The 22,236-nt window shown below is 40.4% G+C and overlaps 1 long non-coding RNA gene across 1 annotated transcript; it reads left to right on the top strand.

Moving 5' to 3' along the window:
• The first annotated feature begins 10,717 nt into the window (after positions 1-10,717).
• On the top strand, positions 10,718-18,111 carry LOC140532629 (uncharacterized). The gene is made up of 5 exons (XR_011976604.1): positions 10,718-10,835; positions 10,929-11,034; positions 11,203-11,338; positions 14,605-14,754; positions 17,071-18,111. It is a non-coding gene; the product is annotated as an uncharacterized lncRNA (long non-coding RNA).
• The last annotated feature ends 4,125 nt before the right edge of the window (positions 18,112-22,236 follow it).

The raw sequence follows: 22,236 nt of genomic DNA, 5'->3' as shown, positions 1-22,236 counted from the left end.
CTAGCTTTCTTTGAAGCAGTTTCAGTGGCCTTTCCCAATCCCTCCAGTCATTAGCGCTTTCTGCCTCTCGCAATTACTTTGTCTTTGTTTTGTATATATTAAATATTTACTTACTTGTGTACACATTGTATTTCCCTGGAACAGAGGCTCTTAACTTGGGTCCCCAAGCAGATTTCAGGGGGGACCATGAATTGAGTGGGAAAATTTACATCTTTATTTCAATGTAATAAGTTTCCTTTGTAATTCCATGTATTTCATTTTATTCATTTAAAAACATTATTCTTTAAAGTGTCCATACGCTTCACCGGACTGCCCAAGGTATCCATGACACAGAAAAAGTTAAGAACTCTCAACCTAGTACAAATTTAGCTCTTTTAGAGAAGGGATTAATTTTTCTTTAAATATTTTTAATATTTTAAATTTACTTTTTTTTTATCTTCATATCCCCAGTGCACACAAGATTCTTACCAAATGCTTATTGAATAGAATGAATTTTTGTTATCAGGAGTCAGTGATATGAGTATTTCCTCCATTGGTGTTGCTGGAATCTACTGACACTTTTTCATCACATATAATTCATGGGAATGTCTGTAGAGATTCAGCTTAGCTTCCTTTTCGCCTTGCTCCAGGCAGGTTTTCCTTTAGTGACCACTAGGGCAATCCTCGTACTGCGTACTTGCTATCCTTTTGACCATGGCAGCTCATGAAAAATCTATAAATATAAATAGAATTCCGTTGAGCCCATCATAACAGGGTTCACTTTTACTTGGATTTAGACAGGCTTTTGAACAGATGAGTTTAGGATTTATGATTTTTGTCAGCTTGGGAACTCCTGCTTCCAACCCACTACAATTTAGCAGATAAATTCTTGAGCATTGCCCAGGTGACTTGCCTGGGATCGCACAGCTAGTCAGTATCAAGGGTGAGATTTCAACACAAGTCATCTTAACTCCAGGTCTAGCACTTTATCAACAAAATCAGGCATTTCCTTGGTTAGAGATTGTTCTTCCACAATGCGATAAAACTTGATGTAACCCAGATAAATCTGAGCCTAGTAGTATTTGAAAGGAATCCCACTATTATTATCAATTACCTTCACTTATGTTAGGTGCCCTCCTGAATGACTAAAATAGACACAACTCAGTCCATTCTCAGAGGTGTCTGTCCTCCCAAACAGAGAAGGATTTCTTCTGGCACAAGAGTTATATATATCAAGTATATATGTAGTATACCTCAAATGTTCTGTTTTGTGGTGAGTTCAAATATGAACTCCATGTTCTAGGGAGACACTGTATGGGTAGAGAATTGTAGTATGGGCCTTGGTTTCCTTTTATTGTGAGATCATAAAACCAGAGACCCATAAGATGATAGAGTTGGGAAGCTTTTAAAAGGTATTTGCTACAATTCCCTCAATTTACAGATAAGGAAAATGAGGGTCAAAGGATTATCTGACTTGCCCAAGGTCATAAAGTCAGATTGTGGCAGAACAAGACCTCTAACTCTCCTTTTACTCCCTTCCTACTCCAGCATAACTTCTTGGAGCCCTTACTTTCCTTTAAGGCTCAGCTCATGTGCCTTCTCTTACAGACAATAACTCCCCATATTATAAATTTATGCCCCAAAATATTCTTGAGAATTTAACAAAGAAGCTACATTAGAATCAGAGAATATTATTACAGACAAAATTATTTGTCATAGCTCCACAGATACAACATTGATCCACAAAAATTTAATGTTAGTGGATGTCAACATATCCAACACTCCTAACCTCTAATACATGGAATGAAAAGCTCTCAAAAATAAAGACCTAGAAGAAGAAATCAAAACCATGTGGGAACAAGGTACAGTACCCTTATTAGCCCTGGCATCCTGTGAACTATCATAGTTATCCTGAGGATACTTTCAATGAGCCTAGCATGAGTTTGCATCTCAACACTTACATTCAATTACATGAAACCTATCATTTTATCCATCTTCATAGTAGTACCTGGAATGTTAAAAGCAAAAGTACAGCAGTGGAATATCAACTTGTCCTAAGGCTGTTCCCATTTGAGTTTCATTAAATATAAAGAGGGAAAGAACAAGATAATCATCGTATTTATCACCATCCATCTATGGACTTAGGGATCCATGTAGATTCTGTAAGAAAATGGTAAAAACTGTACAACACATGGCAGGCTGTAAAAAAATAAATTAGCAGCCATTAAATACCTTGTAAGATGTGAAATAGTGGTTAGAATTATTCATCAAAATCTCCCTATCTGTCATGGATTGACAGATGACAAATTCCCATAATACAAATATAGAACTCAGAATATTCTATTCTGGAAAAGTCAGCCAGGGAACTAGTGAAAAAGCATGGAACTAGACCATGATGTATGCTAAAATTTACCCATAATCACCCAGACATAACATTGATCACAAAAACTTAAGAGCAGCATTTTCTATAGATATCGCCCTCCCAAAGACTCATAATCTCCAAGCTCTTGGAGTAGTTTAAAAATATAGAGATTTGGCAGAAGACATTAAAATCATGGTGGACAAGATGAGGCCCATGTCCTCTTTGCTTTGGAAGTTGAAGCAAGGATACTTTTGGGAGGGCCTACCAAGAATGCTTTCACATGCTCATATTCAACTTTAGAAGGAAGTTATTTTACCCACTTTGAAAAAGTCCATGAAGTATTAACTATAAAAGTGGGGTAGGGACATGTCCCAGGACTATTTCTTGAAAAAAAAGGTGAGATTGGGGTGATGATAAAAGTCATATTCATATATTGCTTTACAATTTACCAGTTGTTTTCCAAAGAGCACCCTTAAAAGGTATTAATTTGCATAAGGTCATACAAGGCAGCTAGGTGTATGGGTGGATAGAGTTGCTGGGCCTGGAGTCAGGATTACCTGAGTTCAAATCTGAGCTCAGATACTTATTAGCTGTATGACCCTGAGTAAGTCATTTAACCCTATTTGCTTTAATATAATGGAGAAGGAAATGGCAAAGCACTCCAGAATCTTTGCCAAAACAACCCCATGGACAGCATTCATGTATCATGGCCCAGGGGGCACGAAGAGTTGGACATGACTGAACAACATTAAGGTCATGCCATCCAGTTTTCTCTTGACTTCAGATCCGATGCCCTTTCCACTAGAGTAGGCAAAACTCTGAAGCATATGATGCTTATCTCCAGCTTGCTTTCTCACCTCTTCCTCTGCCCCTCATCCTGCCAGTCACTGTCTCTCTAGTCTTCTTAGGCTTCAGTGGTTTTAGACCCATCCCTTTCATGATATTCCCTAAGAAGGATCTGAAATTCATATTCACCTTGGAGTAAATCATTGGTAATAGTTAAAAGGTTATTAATTGCAATGTGTATTTGCATTTTAAAAGAGAACAACACCTCAGGCCAAGGGAATGACAGAAATCCAATTGAAGTCAGTATTTATGAAGTACCTACTGGCTGGTAGAGGGGGCTAGTAGAGGCTAGTAGAATGCAGGGGAAAGAGCTCTGGATTTAGAACCAGAAGAGTTGGGTTCTAATCCTGGTGATGGCATGGGGTGATTTTGGACAACATGATTCCTTTTTAGAACTTTAGTTTCTTTGTATTTGAAATGCTGGAGATGACCTCTGACTCTTAAATATGACCTTTCAACTCTTAATGGATGATCAAATGACCTTAGTTGAGGGAGAAGATGGACAGATTGTGATCCATACCTTTAGATGAAGGTTTGTATTGATAAGATGGCAGATCAAGGGGACTATCTAAGAACTGGATGCATAGTATGTTCAAGGCACTACTAGGTACAACATATTGGAAAAGAAATAAAAAATAGCTCTTGAGGGTAAGGGACTTATTTCTCCTAGCAGTGATTGATTCATCAGCCTGTGAACTGGAAGTTTATTTAGGAAAGTGTTGAGACCCTTCCTAGAGCCCCGAAAATCACAGCACTCCTACTCCAGAAGTTACATGGTGTAGTAGAGGAAGAAGTTCTAGTTTTGGAGTTAGAAGTCCTGGATTTGAGTCTTAGCTTAGCCATTTTTCCTAGTCATTTGACTATGGATAAACCTCTTGAATCTCAACTTCCTCATCTGTAAGATGGGGACGCTTTCCCTACTTCCCTCCTGGGTTGTCATGAAGATCAACTGAGATGACAAATCTTTATATGGTGCTTTAAGATTTGCAAAGTATATGTATTATTTCATTTTTCCTTGCAATAACACTCCTGAATAGATGCTATGATCACCTGTATTTTTACAGATAAGGAAGCTAAGGTTAGGTGACTTACAAAGAGTGACACAGCTAGTACATATATGGGTCTGGATTTAAATTCAGGTCTTTTTGATCCCAAGGCCAACACTCCTGCCATCATACCATGTAGTAGATGTAGTCCTGGACTTGAGATCAGGAAGACATGAATTTAAATCCCAAATCTGACACTTGCTATGTGACTTTAGCAGTTCAATTAATATCTTTGAACCTCAGTTTCATCATATGAATGTTGATGTTATTGTTGCTAACTATAAAATAAGGGTGTTGAACTAAATGGTCTTATAGGTCTCTTCCAAATCTATGGCCTTGGCTGACTTTCCTTGCCAGAAAGTCTTTAACAAGTCCTTGTCAAACTCAGAGGTCAGGACCTTCTAGGAATAGAGGGTAACAGAAGTTAAAGCCAAAATATCACCCCAAAAAGTCTGACCCTGATCCATTTACTGGAAGCAACTCATTCTTAGGCCTTTGGGTTCCAACCATTATCCTGAAATGGTTTCTCAAATCAAGATAAATTAAGCTGTTTGCAGCACCAGAGACAAGTCCCCCAAGCCTCAGGCTGGCTGTTGCTCTTGGAAAAGGGAGGATTGGTAGTTCAATTCAATTGAATTCCATTCAATAAGCATTTATTGAACCTAAATGAGTCAGTGAGAAGTCCAAAAGCAAAAGTGACTTATCAGGGCAAAGTGCAGTTGGAACCAGCACTGGATCTTCCCATTCACAGCTGCTTCTCATCTGAGACATCTTAACTGCCCCTTTGTTCTTTGAGTGATAGGGTAACTATACAGTCCAAGAGCTCCCTTTGAGCCCTGTATGCAGCCAGGGGAAAAACTTTCTAGTCCCTTTTTTCATTTCTCCAGGGCAATTGCCTATCCCAGAATATCTAGTACAAAGACACATTCAGTTCCTTTATATTTAAAATGATGGAGATGGAGTTGCATTTGAAGGCCCAGTGCTACTTAGGACTTAAAAAAAAGAACTAAAGTATTGTTAATCTCAGAGGGACACCAATTTCTTCTAAGAAGAACAGAAGAGAACTCAGCTCTCCTGGGCTGAGAGGGGCAGGAGGTCTGACAGGAGGTCAGCTAGCTTGGTGGTGGGATGAATTCAGCCCAAGCTTGGAAAAGAGTAAGTCAAGGCTTTTACAACACTCATAATACTTTTTTAAAAAAGCTATTTCAGTGCCACAGGTAGGGAGATGTTATCAGGGTTTTGTAGCCATTGACTATTATGTTACTGGGGCTTCTGATTGAGGCATATCCAGGAACTCAGAAGGTATTGTCCAGGACACATCTACTACTTTCCTTGTGATACATTGGTTGCTACCATCCCTTTGATGTACTCTGTATTGAAGATCTGAATTGGGTTCAGTCAAAAGGACACACTTAAGGATTTAGAAGGCCACATGTAGCCTTCAGGCCATATGTTCCCCACCTCTGCCCCAGGCAATTTACAAGACAGCCCAATCCATAAGACATCCCAGAGATACAGACCTGCCAAGTAACACCAACCCAGACACAGGAAGGAAAAATGCCCAAGGAACCAGATTTTTTGGAACTTCATTGCTTTGTTACACAGATCTCATGTGGTTCTTTCCATCCCCCTCCCCCATTCCTACCCCCTCCTTCCCTAAATCACAAACTTGAACAACAATATTAGAAAAGTACAGTCTAACTTCTGGCCTGAAGACCCTTAGTTTGGGGTCTGTTTATTAAAAATTTTTTGCCAACTGTTTTTCAATTTAATTGGTTTCCTTTGTAAACCTAAGTATTATATATTCTTCATTTGAAAACACTTTTCTCTGAAGGGGGTCTCTAGGATTCTCCAGACTGCCCAGAGAAAAAGCTTAAGAAACCTTAGTTTCCAGCAGCAGTTTTCAAAGGGTGGTCTGGAGACCCCTGGGGCTAACTGAGACCCTTTCAAGGGGTCCATGAGGTCAAAACTATTTTAACAATAATACTAAGATGTTTCGATTTCTCATATGGTCCATATCACGAGATATAACTCATGTAAACCAAAAACTTTTTTGGGGGTAGGTTCTCAACAATTTTTAAGAGCATAAAAGGGACCTAATGTCAGCCAGATAGCACAGTAGATAGAGTGTTGGGCCTGTAGTCAGGAAGACCTGAGTTCAAATCCAGGCTTAGATACTTATTAGCTGTGTGACCCTGGGCAAATCACTTAACCCTATTTGACTCAGTTTCCTCATTTGTAAGGTGAACTGGAGAAGGAAATGACAAACCACTTCAGTATCTTTGCCAAGAACACCCAAAATAGGGTCATGAAGACTTGGACATGACTGAAAGGGTCCTAAGAGCAAAAAGTATGAGAACCTTTGATCTACAGGAAGTTTCACTGGAGGTAGTCTGATGTTCTCCTCTGGTCTATTGGCAACAGCCTCTGTAGTCACAGATATGGTCCCTTAGTTGAAGGAGATATCGGAGCAACATGTAAGTCGGTCATCGGATGTTAATTTATCATCCTACAATCCGGCTCCTGCCCACATTTCCAGCCTTATCTCTTTCTGCTCTTTTCCTTGAACTCTTGATTCATGTTGAATAAAATACGTAGCGTTACAAAGGGAACCAATTATAATGAGATATAATTATCAAAATATTTAAAAATAGCAAGTTTACAAGTCACAGGTTAAACACCAGTGCTAATAGTTAGCATTTGTGTTGTACTTTCAGGTTTTCAAAACACTTTACAAATATTATCTCATTTGAGCCTCACAATAGCCCTACGAGTTAGGTGCTATTATTATCTTCATTTTACAACTGAAGAGACTGAGGCAGACAGAGGTCAAGTGATTTGCTCAGAGTCGCACAACTAGTAAGTATCTGAATCTAGATTTGATCTCAGGTCTTCCTAAGTCCAGATTTAGTGTTCCATCTACTGCATTACCTAGCTGAAGTGCAGTTGTATTTGACTCATTAAATATAGATCATCTTGTCTGCATTTTATGGTTGAATAAGCTGAGGTCTGAAAGTGGAGTGACTTGCTTAAAGTCATGCAGCTAGTAAGTGGCAGAGCTGGCATTCCATAATCAGAGCATTTGGGAGTTAGCAGCAGTTGTGTGTCTGCTTCAACCCATACACAAAAGGAATCCCTACTCTGACTCACCCAATAAATGGTCCTTCAGCCTCTGCTCAGAAGTCTCCCCAGAACAGGGGGCCTACCACATCCAAAGGCATCTTGAGCCGCTTTGGGACAGCTCGTTTTGTCTGACTGTCCAATCCTAAGTTTGCCTCTCTGTACCTCTCACCTGCTGCTGCTGATGCAGTCCTCTGGAGCCTTCCAGAACAAATCTAACCTTTAACTCACGTCTTTGGATGCTGAGTTGCTTTCTTCTTTTTTGCTTATATTGCTATGAGTCCCCTTTAAAAACTATACATGAGACACTGTGCGTGTTTAAAACAGGCACCTGAGCTCTTACTTTACAGGATGATTCTTTGTTTTGGAAGTGATTCACCTAACTGTGTATCAAAATGCTTAGCTTCCCAATTGTAGTTTTAAAAATATATTTTTTATTGATTTTTCTCTTGGCGTCACTCCCTCTTCCAGAGAGCCATCCCACACAGTATGTTTTTTTTTTAAAGAGAGTGGAAGAAGAGGGGAGAAAATCAGCAAAAAGAATCAACACATTGAGAAAATCTAAAAATATGTGCAGTTTAATCTGCAAAAGAGTGAGGTGGACTTGTCTTCCTGTTGAAATTTTTAGAGTGGCCTGGCTCATTCTTTGTAATTTTCAACATTTTGATTTATTGATTTTTTTGGTGGTTGTTCTTTATATGTATATTGCTGTAGTCCTTGTTTCTATAAACGCATAGAAAGAAATACATATTTCTCTAGATGAAAATAATTTGACTTTCTTCACTCTGCATCAGTTCATATGAATCTTCCCATGCTTCTCTGTATTAATTATATTTATCATATTTTTATAGTACAGAAATATTTCATTAAATTCTTTTGCCACAATTTGTTTAGCCAATCCCCAATCTATGGACTGATATCTATTTTGTTTCCAAAATTCTTTGCTAACACAAAAAGTATTGTGATAAGTATTTGGTGTACATGGGAACTTTCTTCTTATCAATGACCTCCTTCCAAAGAGCCTTTTTAAGTCTTTTACAGATTGCTCAACAGATAGAGGAGGGATCCTATGCCTTTGTCAAAATCATTCAAGATTCCCAGAGAGATAGCGATGTTCAATGATCTTCTGATTATTAATCAAGGAGACATAAACCAGACATATATGTTTAACATAGGTGTTTGCTGTCATGGAAGGTATCTGGATCAGAATCCATATGAGAGAGGGATTTCCTATCTATAGTGAAATTCTCAGTAAAGGATTATAAATTTGGGGCTGGAAAGGAGCTTAGAGATTGTTTAATTTCGTCCCTTCATTTTACAAATGAAAAAATACACTGAGAAAATTTAAATGATTTGCTCACGGACATGTAAGTAGTAATTGGCAGAGTCTGGGATTTGAATTGAAGTTTTTTGAATCATTTCACTAGATCAGCTTCAAACTCAAATAGAAACAGATCCCTGTGGGCAGCTTATTAGCTTAGAAAACCACAAACTAACTTTATCTGTGTGGTATTATATTTCTTCTAGGGCCAGAAGTCTTATAGAGGCCTTGGATTTGACACTTCTCTTCTAGATGGCTGTTTTCAGATGGTTCTGTGCTGATTGCATCTGATTTAGGAACATGGCAGAACTTCCTCAACACGATTATATTCACTCCAAACAATGTGGCCTTAACTTATCCACATAGGAAAAACTAATTGGATGAAAAATGCTTAGTGTTCAAGATAATGGGCAGCCCATAGACCTAATCTATCAATGCATATATTTTGGACACAACTATGGATAAACAATGAATTTTTGTTATTGTTAAGTGGTATCCAGCTTTTTGTTATCCAATTTAGGATTTTCTTGGCAGAGATACTGCAGTTGTTTGCCCTTTCCTTCTCCAGATCATTTTACAGATGAGGAAATGGAGGCAAACAGGGTTAAGTGACTTGCCCAGGGTCACACAACTAGTGTCTGGGGCCATACTTGAATTACCATCTTCCTGAGCTCAGGTCTGGTGCTCTATCCACTAGCTGTCAAATGTTGAATCGGGTTCCGAATTTAATAGGAGTAGGAGAGGAAGTTGGGTTGTCTTTGAAAAATTTAATGACCTCTAGCTTCCTCCTGAAGACCTTATCTTTTAACATTAATATTCTGGTGATGTTCTATAGCTGTGAGTCCTGGAATCCCACAGTCATCAAAGAATTAAAGAGGTGGGTCACCCACAGGGCAAGAGAGAGGCATGTGATAAACAAGGGCAAGCTGCAACTGATAAAAATTTGATCATAAAAGATGTCTTTAGAAAGATGTTTGGCTGGAAAAGAAGGTGAGTGGTCATAGAGCAAGAGATAATTGAGGAGCATGTTCTCCATTGCTATCCTTAAAATTTCAAGAGACCTAGGGGATGGCCCCCAGAACATTGTGTGGCCTCCTGGGAGCAGATATATACAGCGTCATGGACAAGAGTCACATAAGAAGAGAAGACATGGACATGTTGCAAACTTCAACGCACTTCAAAGAGATCACAGAACCATCCAAGTTTGATGAAGGGGAGAGATGAACCATTTTTAGTCAAAGGATTCAGAAAGACTGCTAAATGGAGGTTAATCAGAGCTAAAGCATTTCTTCCCTTTTTAGAAATGTAAGTCAATGAGATGATAAGATGTAATTTACAAAAAATAAAATCTTGTTTATGTACTTTTCTGCAGGCAGCATGATATATGACATTATGCTTGGAATTCAAAGACTGGGGTTTGAGTTTCAGCTCCAACATTAAATCAATCATTTCTCATTTCAAAGTCTCAGTTTCCTTATCTGTAAAATTTACTGCCTCCCTCATAAAGATGTTATAGATTTAGAAGTGTGAATTATTATTCATAATATCACCTTCTCTTGTGAATGGAGCCAAACTAGAATTTGGAGGTTTTAAGAAATTAGTGATTCAGAGGAATATATTTTAGAGCTGGAAGGAATCACAGAAATCTTTCAGTCCAACCCTTCTTTTTTATATAAGAGAAAGTCTAGAGAGGTCAAGAGATTTTCCCAGAATGAGATATCCAATCAATATCTGAGGTGGGATGGTGGCATTCATCACAGGAAGCAGGGAACTTTCTGTTGAAAAAATACCATTTAATGAAGAACTTCAACATTGCTACAAGGTAAGACTTTTCTCATAAACTTTGTTATTTGATTCAATTTTATTTATGTGTAGACCTCACTTTTTGTTTCTTAAAAATATAATTTGTTTTCCAGGCTGCTTTTCCCATGTGGCAATCCTCAGTGATCTAATCCAAACAATTAGATTTTCTCCAGGAACCCTTACGGCTCTACGCAGTGACTAAACAAATAATTGGGGTTTCCTTGATGGTCTGGTTCTTCGGGAGAGTTGCTCCCTTAGAAAATTTATATTTCTTCTTGCATTGTCCTTTTCCTACTTGCAATTATGTACCTCTATCTTTTGGATAAACTCTCCTAACATCTTAATCGAGCTTGATAAGGTTGTGTTTTATCTAACTGCTGCTTACTTGAACCTGATTTCTTTCTGGAGCTTTCTGGTTAAATGTTTCTGGCTTTGTTTCTTTAACAAGCAGGGAGCTGTCTGTGATCTGAGCAGGAATGAAGGGAACTGTTTTTCTGGTCTGGCAAGGCTGACTGTCTGGAGTACTTTGTAATGCCATTCCCAGGGGTGGAGAACAGGTGATCACTTGTGTTTTTCATTTTTAATTGTTTTCTTTTGTTTTTATTTCATGTTCATTTCACAATATCAAACATAAATCTGCCTTTTTGTAATGTCTCCTCACTACTTCTTGTTCTGGATTCTTGGGCCAAGTAAAACAACTAATTCCTGTTCCTTCCCTGTGGCAGGAAAAAAATACAACAGAAGAAAACATGGATGAACTGGGAATTGTCCAGAGCAGAGTGAGGAGGATGGTGAAAGATCTAACAGCCTTCTCCTGGTCTTCTGTGTTCTTAGTCCTGTTCAGCCCTTGGACTTCTAAACGTGAGGCTGTTTGCACTTCCCGAGAGCCATGTAGGGGACACTGGAATGAATACAGTGCCCTGTATTGCTTGAGACTACTTTGTGTTATGGGTAGAATGGTAGACCTGAGACAATGTGGTCAATAAGCATTTATGAGGGTCTTTGTTGTGTTTGTGGCTTAATCATTTTTTAATTGTTTCTGACTCTTTGTGACCCCATTTGGGATTTTCTTGGCAGAGATACTGGAGTGGTTTTCCATTTCCTTCTCCAGATCATTTTACAGATGAGGAAGCTGAGGCAAATAGGGTTAAGTGACTTGCTCAGGATCACATGGCTAGTCTGACTCCAGATTTATACTCCCAAAGATGACTCTTCCTGACTCTAGGCCCAATGATTTTTGTATCATGGTGCCATCGACCTGCCTACTGAGCACTTACTTTGTGACAAACATTGTGCTAAACTCTTGGGGGTACAAAGAAAGGTAACATGTGACCCCTACCCCACTAGGATTAGAGTCAGAGGACCTGAGTTCAAGCTCCAGCTTTGCTACAACCTGTGTCCTTGGGTTCCTGATCTCTCTGGCTTCCATTTCCTCATCTGTAGAATGGGAGTGGGGTGGGGTAAATGAGGTCCTTTTCAGCTCTATACCACAGGACATAAGAGTACCTTACATAAGCATAGATTAAGAACTGGGATGGACTTTAGAGGTCCATTCTCATTGGTCCAGCTTCCAATAAGGAAACTGAAGCTTAAAGACATCCAAGATTTGCTCAGGTTCACCTATAATCCTATAAGTCAGGAAGACCTGAGTTTGAATGCTGACTTTGACCCTTGTTAATGGTTTAACCAGGGGAGAGTCACTTAGCCTGGCCGAGCCTTAATTTTCCAAACTGCCAAAATAATAATATTTTATTGCCCGTAATAATTCCTGTTATACCTACCTCACAGGCTTGTTGGAGATCAAATGAAGTAATGTATGTGAAATACTTTACAACCTTCTAAAAGCACTTTCTAGAATGGGCTTGATAAAGATTTGTTGAAGGTTACAAAGGAAGTGTGGTCTCTACTTCCTGGCTAGTTGAAAGTCACAAAGTAGGTAATGCCTGATTACAGTGTGAATAGCCATCTCGGATTTTTGACCAGTCTTATTTCCCCTCTAAATAGTACCTTAACTTGCTTTGACAGATGTCAGCATCCCTAGCTGCAAGCTCATCAGTTTATGGCATTCACTGCCAGGCTGTTCAAAGGGAGTCTGATTGGCCAGAGCATTATTTCTCTTTGAGAGGAGGTAGTCCGCTTGGCACCCAGAGTTGTCTTCTCCAGCCAAACACTTAATGGCCTGTGCTTGCTGGCCTCTTCGTTAGTTACTGTGAGTCCTTTACTTGGCTCAACTAGGCCAGAGAGCTCCAGGGGTTTGCCAAAAAGGATCTCACCAATTCCCATCCCAGCCAAGAGAGAGGCAGATGGAGAAACTGACCTTATGGAGGTTAAGTGACTTGACTCAAGGCCTGGAGTATGCTGCTGAAGTCAGCACTGTGACTCAGAACTATTCAGCTCATTTCCACCAACATTTATTAAGAGCCTTCTGTGTGTTAGTACCTGGCAGGCTAGAGATGGGAGCTTGTATTCTACTGAGGGTGATTGTCGGTTGTTGGGTAACTGTTTTCAAACAATTTTTGTGGCAAGCTTCATAAAACATGCCCTCAAAATTCCCTTCTCCTTTTTGCAGAAGGAGGGGGTCCATGGGTCCATGATACTATATATACTGTCAGACACAGTTAATGTGCTAGTTGGTTGTGCTGACCTTAAAAACAATTTTTTTAAATCTCTAAATCTGTCTTAAGAGGGGAGGGACATGTCTTGAAATGATGATGTAAAAGCAAAGGTTATCATTTTTTTAACTGGACCTATGACTTCATGAATATAGGCAGCTCTCAGCAAGACTTTCAATAGCTTTGCTCTGCCAAAAGAGATCAGTGCATCCTGTTCTTCGATTGTTACTTGGAGGAAGTGAGGGGTTAAGTTACTTGCCTAGGTCAGGTAATGAATCTGTGTCAGAGGCAGGTCCTGAATCCAGGTCTTCCTGCCTTTGGGGGCAGTTCTCTCTTCACTATGTCAAATTGACAATAAAACCAATATTTAAAAAAAAAATCTCTCAAACGAACTTTAGGAAATAAATACAGTTGTGACGGAGAAGAGAAAAGAGTTCAGTTAGGGTGTAGTAGTCTGGGAGTAAGAAATGTGGACCATCGGATAGCTTTCTGTATTAATGAAGTTATCTTACTTATAACTATTTGCTAAGTGAACTTTTATTTTTACTTGTTAAAGAAGTTGAAATAATTTTCTTACCCTCTAAACTTTAGTGCTTTGGAACAAAGCTCCAGATGCCTCATCCTAGTTATGTCTCTAGGGATATGGAACGTACCCGCACAAATAGAGAATGCAAAGTAGAGAATGATGATGGAGTAAAAGGAGACTTTCAAATGAGGATCTGGAGTGTGAGTGGAGAGAACTAAGATACAAATGTTGATGGAACAAATGAAAAAGCATTTATTATGGTCTTGCTATATGTCAAGTACTGTGCTAGGTACTAAGTATAAATATGAGATGGTTCTTGCCCTCAAGAAGATGACATTCTAATAGGGTGCCCAGGTGCTGGGGTTTATAAAGTCACAAGGATGGAGAAGAATAAAGTGAAATAGACTAATGATATGACTAGGCAAGGAGTCATATACATGCACTCCTCCCAGGTCATCATAGCAAATGCTTCCTTTACCTTTGGTTTATCTGGTTCCCTGGAAGTCAATAGCTGGTGCTGCCACTCTCTCCCTTCCTAAAACCTGATTGCCAGAGTAAATATACCTAAACGGATGAGTTAGAGACTTTGCCACTCCATTTCTCCTCAGTATTGTGGCTGATCTTAGAGACTTGGCAAAGAGAGGTCCATCAGAGAAGAGAAGGAGACAGTGGGTTCTGTTGATCTAGCTCATCATTCAATGACCTGTCAAGACTTCAGTAAGTCCAGTCCACTGACCTTCATGGATTGCTTCTCATCCCTAGACTCATCAATCATTTACTCATTCATTCATCAGTCAGCCCACAAGCAAATGGTAAACTCTTACCATGTCCAGACCATGTGTTCAGCACTGGGGCTACAAAGAAAGACAAAACTAGTCCCCCTCAAGGAGGTCCAGATAGCAGGTAAAAACTAACTTGTATACTGTGTAAATAGAGAACAACTAGAGAGTTAACCTACAGTTTGATCCTTGTGGTCTCTCTCTCCATAGAAAGTGGGAAGCAGTGGGGCCTTCTCCCTTACAAGCAGGGTCTTTGAGGACCTTGAGAGACAGAGCAAATGAAGCAGCGTGGTTGAATGGAAGGCAGTGGGCTCAGGAGCCCCAGGTTCCCGGCATGGCTTGCTGCCCACCTGCCTTTGGGTAAATCACTATTTCTCCAGGGTTCAGCTTCCTCCTTGGTGGAATTTGGGGTTGGGAGGGTTGGTAACTTTTTAGACTAGTGAAGTCAAATTCAAATAGAAACAAGTCCACTAAATTGTATACGCAGATTCTTGCTGGCCTCCTATTGAAAATTGCACATTTATAGATTTCCTTTTTTCATTAGTAAAGATCAGTTAAGAGCTACATTTTGATCTGGTTCAGGACATACTAGGGAGTGCTGTGGGCCACATATTTGAGACCTCTGTCTTAGACCCCTGCCAGCTCTGTTATTCTATACCCATGGCTCTGCATTTCCCCAAGATTACTGATGATGGCTAGTGAAGAGTGCTTCAGATTAGAACTCTCAAGCTCTATGAGGTTGTTGCCTGGCCCTTGGCACACATGGCCTATCAATTCCTACCGTGATTCTGACTTTAAATCTGATGGGCAGGTGAGGAGGCAGTTTCTGATGACAGCAGAGCACACTGTGTCTTCTTTCTTGATTAGCATCTCTGCCGGCCAGCTGTTCCAGGGATCTCCCTGCTGGCACCATCCATCTGTGACCAAGGACTCTGAGCTGGGGCTCTGGAGCAGGCTAATATGGACACCATTCACTCAGTGATTTTCCAGCTGATGAGTGCAGAACAGAGATGCCCCGATCCCCTGAAGCAAATGTTCCAGTGCGCTCTTGGGAGGGAGAGCTAAGAGAGAGAAAGCAGTCTCTGCTCAGGGTCAGCCAGGGGAGGAAGGGAGATGCCAGAGTAAAACTCAAATTCTTTTCAGAATTCTTAAGAGAAAACCATTTCAGTCTGAGCCTACCTGACATTTACATAACACTTTAAGATTTAGAAAGCCTTTATACACATTACCACATTTGATCCTCGCAGGGAACCAGGGAGATGGATACTACAGGTAATTAGAGATACAGATTGGGACTGGACTTGGGATTTCTTTGGGTGAGGGAATTGCCAGAGAGCCTTTTGTGGAACTTAGAGTCCAAGGGAATTACCAAGAGCTCTAGAAAGTTAAGTGGTTTGCCCAGGGTCAGACAATCAGTATGCCAGGGGCAGGATTTTAATCCATTTTTTCTAAACTCTGAGGCCAGCCTTCTATTCATGCAACCTCTCTCACTCTAGGTATTATATCCATTTTACAAATCAGGAAACTGAGTAATAGACAGGTGAAGTGTCTTGACCATAGTCACACAGTTAGTAAGTCTCATAGAACCCAGTTCTCTCCTAAAGTACAAGTCCAGTGTTCTGGGTTGTTGCTCAGTCATTTTTTAGTAGTGTCTGACTCTTTGTGACCCCGTTTGGGGCTTTCTTGGCAAAGATACAGGAGATACAGGTTTGCTATTTCCTTCTCCAGCTCATTTTACAGACGAGGAAACTAGGACAAACAGGGCTAAGTGACTTGCCTAGGATCACACAGCTAGCAAGTGTCTGAGGCTGGATTTGATGTCAGGAAGATGAAACTTCTTGATTCCAGCCTTGGCGTTCTATCCACTGCACCATCTAGCTGTGCAAGTGTTCTAGGTACAACAACTCATTGTCTCTCATTACAAGATAATTCAAAAAAGAATGAGGTAGAGACAAGTAAGCACAAAAGAACGTTAAACGATGGTCTCGTCATCGTAGCAACAACACATTTTCAAATCCCTTTATAACTCCTCCTAAAAGTAACATTATGATCTCCTTTTGGTCAAAATGGAGAAACACAGACTGAATGACTGGCCAGTACATATATATTTAGAACTGGTTGAATGATTGGACCCAAGGTGTTTGAATGGGTGGATAATAACCTGGAGCTCCAGTACCCTGTCTGTCTTCTTTATTAATGATTTGGATGAAGGCAGAGCTGGCATGCTCATCAAGCTTATAGATGAGAGGATACTGGGAGTGATGAATGACATTTTAAGTGACAGAATGTAGATGCAAAAAGAGCTCAAGAAAGGCTAGAACCATTAGTTGAATCTAATGGATGAACCTGAACAGATTCATGTTTAGGTTCAAAAAATCAATTGCACAAGGACAGGCTGGAGGAAGGGGTGGTTAGATTCTAGTTCATGTGGGAAAAAAAGTATTTTTCTTTTTTTGAGAACATAGGCAGAAGAAGGCTATTTTGTGAAGTGGCATGTTGCCTGGGTATTTCTGGGCCTTCTAGGAGAATGAAAGGACAATTCCATTTCATGTGAGCTCAAAGGGCAAATGCAAAAATCCAAATAATGGGATCATAGAATATCCAAGATGGAAGGGGCCTCAGGAGTCAGGGATAGCCAATGGTGCCTAACCATGAATGAACCCCAATCTCCCACAGGAACCCTCCAGTCCTTGCTTGAAGACCTGTCTTGAGGAAGGAACCACTTCTGGGCAGCTCTTTTTCCTTACAATGAACTGAAATCTTCCTCTTCACAACTTCTGTTCATGGATCCTGGTACTCTGCCATGCAAAGCAAGAGAGGACATAGCATATATACCTAAAAATCACAAATCACTCCTGTTTTGCACAAAGAAGTCAGAGTGTTACCAAGTGAACTCCTCAAGAACATCCATTTGACTGCTGCCTAAATATGAGCACCCTTTTTCTGGGCAGCCCTGATATAGATTGTGGAGGGATGTGAGGCAGAGAAGGAAACAGTTCTCTGGGTCTGGTAATTGCTTTCCTAATGAGCATTTTTTCTTAATTATGTTGGTTTTATAAAACACTTAAAGGCATCATCTGCCTGGACATTACAGTGAAAGTTAATTTTGTTTCATGAAAAACTATTTTTTTCCTCCCCCCCACTCCTAATCCAAAACCAATTTAGCGAGTCTAGGGAAATAATGTAAATTGATTAACTTGGTTCTTGTGGCATGGGATGTCTCTTTTTGCTTTTAATTAACGGTACTCTTCTGCTAAAGGAAGGCAGGAGGGATTCCACGGTTTTGGATTCTTTTGGAAGTAAAACAGGCATCCAGAAAGTCTCCAAAGATGCACCAGAATTAAAGCCCAATGAGAACCTCGAACTGTACTTCATGAAACCTTGGCTGTGTGGCCCTGTTCTCCTAAGGACACTCTCTGTAATGAAGTTGACTGATAATTCATGAGGGCTTGGCATGGATTGGCTGTAAAGACTGAAATCAATTATGGATGCAGAAACGGGGAAGCCTTGTATTTCCCTTGTCATCTCTCTGGGCCTCAGTTTTCTGAGCTGTCAATGAAAGGATTGTTTCTAGGCTACCTCATGATGCCTTCTAACTCTCAGTCTGGGATTCTATCTTATCATATACATTTTGAATACTTATACACTGTATTCATTTTGAATTTTTGGTTTCAAATTGAGCTCATTATCTCTCCCTCCAAATAAAAAATTTAAAAACCTGCCCCCCATTCTGTCTGTACTGCTTATCAATGTCACCCCCATTTACCCAGTCTCCCATATTTGAAAATGCACCATTATCTTTAGATCTACCTCTCCCTCTTGCCCATGTTTTTCCATAATTACCAAGTTCTGTGAACTGTTCTTCCACAATATTGCTTATTATCTTTTCTCTCTCCTGTTGCATCTTCTTATCATCCTCATATTGCATCTTCTTATCCTCACAACCACCCTGGGAACTAATTTTACAGATAAGGAAACTGAGGCAGGCACAGGTGAAATGACTTGCCCAGGCTCACACAGCTAGTATCTGAGGCTGGATTTGAATTTGCACCTTCCTGATTCCAGGCGCATTGCTTTATCCACTGTATCATCTAGCTATCTCTAGGAAACCTCAATCCACTGACTTGGACCATTCCAAGTTTCTTGCTTGCCCTTGCAGGCTGCTACTGGGCTGAGTGTCCACTTTTGCCTCTCCCTCTGCCCTCATACCAGCAATGAATCCCTGTTATCTCCTGTGTAAAGTTGCTAGCCTGACATTCAAGGCTCTCCATAAACCTGGCACAAGCCCCATGTCTGGGAAACCTGCTTTTCTTTACCCTTTGAATTCCTGCCCATCCTTTAGAGTTCAACACAGATGCCTCCTCCTCCATGAAGGCTTCACTGATCCCTTATTACAACTTTCCAGCCTTGGGCTGCCCAGTGCATCTTCTTTGAACGTTCCTATTGCGCTCATTATATATTATTTTGTGTTCTACAGACACAACACAGGGACACTATTTAGGCCTGGAAGGGACCTTTGGGGCCATGGAGTCGAACTCCCTCCTTTTACAGACTTCTGAGGAAATGAAACCTAGAGGTTAAATGACATGCCCAAGGTCATACAGCTAGAAAATGTCTGAAGTAAATTTGAACCCAGGTCTTCTTGACTTCAAGTCCCACCCTTACTCACATACATCTCCTGTGCTCTAAGTTCTCTGAGGGCAGAGGCTGTCTCTTATCTGAAGCTTGTGTCTCCCCCTCCCCCAATCCCAAGAGCAACAAGCTTTGTTCTCAGCAGGCTATATTTCTCTTTCGTTATTTAATCAATCCACTATGACAAGAAGGCAGCATTTCTCCAGCTTCTTTTATCTCTCATTTACTTTGTCATCACAAAAGAAAATTTTAAAAAGTCTCATATCAGCTGTAAACTGGAGGTGGGGAGGCTAGATGATTCCCAAGTTCCCTTTACTTTGCAAGTCTGTGGTTGGGTACATTAATGAAGACAATGGCGCAGCCTTTGAGGAGAAACCAATGCTGGGCTAGCAGCTTTCGTTAAGTACAATGAAAGTATTCATTCCTTCTAGAAATAGCAGCTTGCTATAAACCTTGATAATGCAGAGGACCCCCTCACTCTGACGGAGCCCCCCTTGCTGATCACATCCTGAGAATGTGGATTACATCTAGCTTGTTAGAGAATAAAGGCTCAGAAGTCATGTACAGCATAGTATACTGCATAGGAGACTAGGCTGGCAATAAGATGGAACAGAATTCAAATCTTGCTTTAGAGGCTGTGTGACCTGTGTGACCCTGGACAAGTCATAACCTCTCTGAGCCTCAGTTTTCTACCCTGTAAAATGGAGAGAGTAAAGACATTGCTTTATGGATTTGTTCCAAGTTCCAATTGAGACAATGTAGCTAAAGGCCCATGTAATTATGAGATTAGCAGTGGAGAGCCAAGTGGCCTGAAATGACCTCTTCACATAGCCCCAGCACAGGGATGGTATCAAGTGGATTGAGAGCCGCTCCTCAAGCACAGGAAGACATAGGAAAACTGATTCAGAACTGGAGGGGAATCTTAGGAGCCACGTAGTCTAACCCTCATTGTACAGATGAGGAAAATGGAGGCTTAAGTTTGTTGTTGTGTTCGTCCTTCATTTTTGAAGACCATGCCATCAGAAAAACGATGACATGACTTGCACTTGACTTTGTTTTGAGTGAGGGAGGGCTATGCAGGTCTCCCCCTGAGCCATCTGGGTTCAGTGACCAGATATTCATCAAGATGACTGGAGATGGCCCAGGATGCAATGGGGAACCTTGGCCTTTTCAGGTACTGATTTAGAGGGAGGTAATGCCCATTGAGTGAGTAGGTCTCTTTAAGAAGTAGTCAGCAAAAGAAAAAAATAACAAAATTAAACTGGGAAGGAAAGAGAAACTGTTACTATTGATAATCACTGTAAGCCAACCATTAAGTGGAGCTTGGGCAGGGACCTATTGTCCAAACTATGGGCTTCAGAGTGCGCTGGATTTAAGGTTTTGGGAGTGACAAGAAAAGAAGGAAGGAAGGGAGGGAGGAGGGAAGTTTAAGAAGGTAGTAGGTGGCAGAAGTGGAACTGGAATCTCTACCTTCTCTCCAATTCTAGTGAGTGCTTCTTTCCATTTCTTCAAGATCTGGATTCAAATTCTGCCTCTCACATAAACCGACTGTGTGATCTTAGACCAATGATGTGATCTCTCAATGTTTCCCAGCAGCTCTAAGACTTTAATTTATCAAGAAAGTGTTAGTTCACATATGTCACTTGTTCCTCATATTGATGAAATCACACATCCCATCCCCATATACCTAGGTTCGTGTCCCCAGTGTCTCTCATGACACCTTGCCCATAGTAGGCCTTCATTGAATACTTTTTGTTATTGATCATGATGGTGAGTTTTGTCTAATCTCAGGGGAGGGTCCATAGACAAGTCTCTTCCTCTCTCTAGGTCTCAGTTAGGGGGTTAGACTAGATGACTTCTAAAGTCCTCTCTGATATTTTATCATTCTATGTTGACCAGCTCCCCTCCAGCCTACCAGAAAACCAACAAGAAGAGGTTAGAGCCAAATGTCTGAAAGGCCCAAACAGGAAGTCCATCAGGGGCAGGGATTTACCCAAGGGTGAAGACCATCTGAGCCAACTTCCCATGTGTTCTGGTGCATCTGGAGAGACATTTTGACTTATTTAATAAACTAATTGGCCATCTTATTATCCTCTAATGAATTTTGAGAATATGTTTTGCCCTCTGCTAAATAGCATTGGCATAAAAGGGTTTTCAAGCCTTAAAAATAAAAAAAAAACAATGAAACTGGCTCTGGTAGGGTGTTTGGAGCATTGACAGAACATTTCTGTGTCTGATATTTGTGTTTCTGAACTTTCAATTCAAGGAAATTGATGGCTACTAAGAAGAAAAGCAATTTTCTTCCGATAAGAAGAAAAATAAAGGCGTGAGGATCTGTCACCTTTTGTTATACCAGCAAAGGGCTGGTTTTCTCCTGGATCGCTGTTGGTAGAAGAGATTGAACATCCTTGTATAAATGTAACTGAGAATTTCTAATCTTGATGACCATAAAGAGATTGCAGTATATGACAATGCTGTGTATTGCTTTTCCTGCAAATATATTTTGATTCTTTTGAAAAATAGTCATAGTGGATCTTCTTAGGGATCCAATATGTGATTAAGGCAAATGAAATCCATGGGAATTTTGAGCTGCTCTGTTTTTCCTGTCTTTACTCCCATATTGCGACCCCTGTACAGCTTGATCGATGTGACCTTCACAAATTGTTGGCATCAAAAATTTTATTAGCCTTTAACCAACCTGGTATTGAATCTCTCAGAATATATTTAGGCACTCTGTTCATCACCAGGCATGTGCTTAAAGCCTCTCAGCTTGGGAGAAATCTGTGTTCCATTAGACCTATTCCCTGAGAACCTAGGTTCACTTCTACATAACAAAAATGCATTTTATTGGGGGGATACCGAAATGTGGAGTCAGAGGTCCTGGGTTTGGAACCTGCCTCTGATCCTGGATGATTTTGGGTAGCAGTTTACATTTACTATCTCATCTGATCCTCACAATAGCTCAGGGAGGTAGGTGCTGTTATAATCCCCATTTTACAGATAATAATAATAGCTAACATTAACGTAGGGACAGCTAGGTAGCACATTACATAGAGTATGGGCCTCAGATCAGGAAGACTCATCTTCTTGAGTTTAAATCCAGCCTAAGATAATTACTAGCAGTGTGACCTTGGGCAAGTCCCTTAACTGATTCTGCTGGTCTGAGTGCCTCACCTATAAAATGAGCTGGAGAAGGAAATGGCAAACCAC

This window comes from Notamacropus eugenii, chromosome 3 (assembly GCF_028372415.1).
Source record: "Notamacropus eugenii isolate mMacEug1 chromosome 3, mMacEug1.pri_v2, whole genome shotgun sequence".
In the NCBI taxonomy this organism is placed as follows: Eukaryota; Metazoa; Chordata; class Mammalia; order Diprotodontia; family Macropodidae; genus Notamacropus; species Notamacropus eugenii.
Note: the sequence above shows the minus strand (reverse complement) of the source record. Positions and strands in the feature narration are given on the sequence as shown.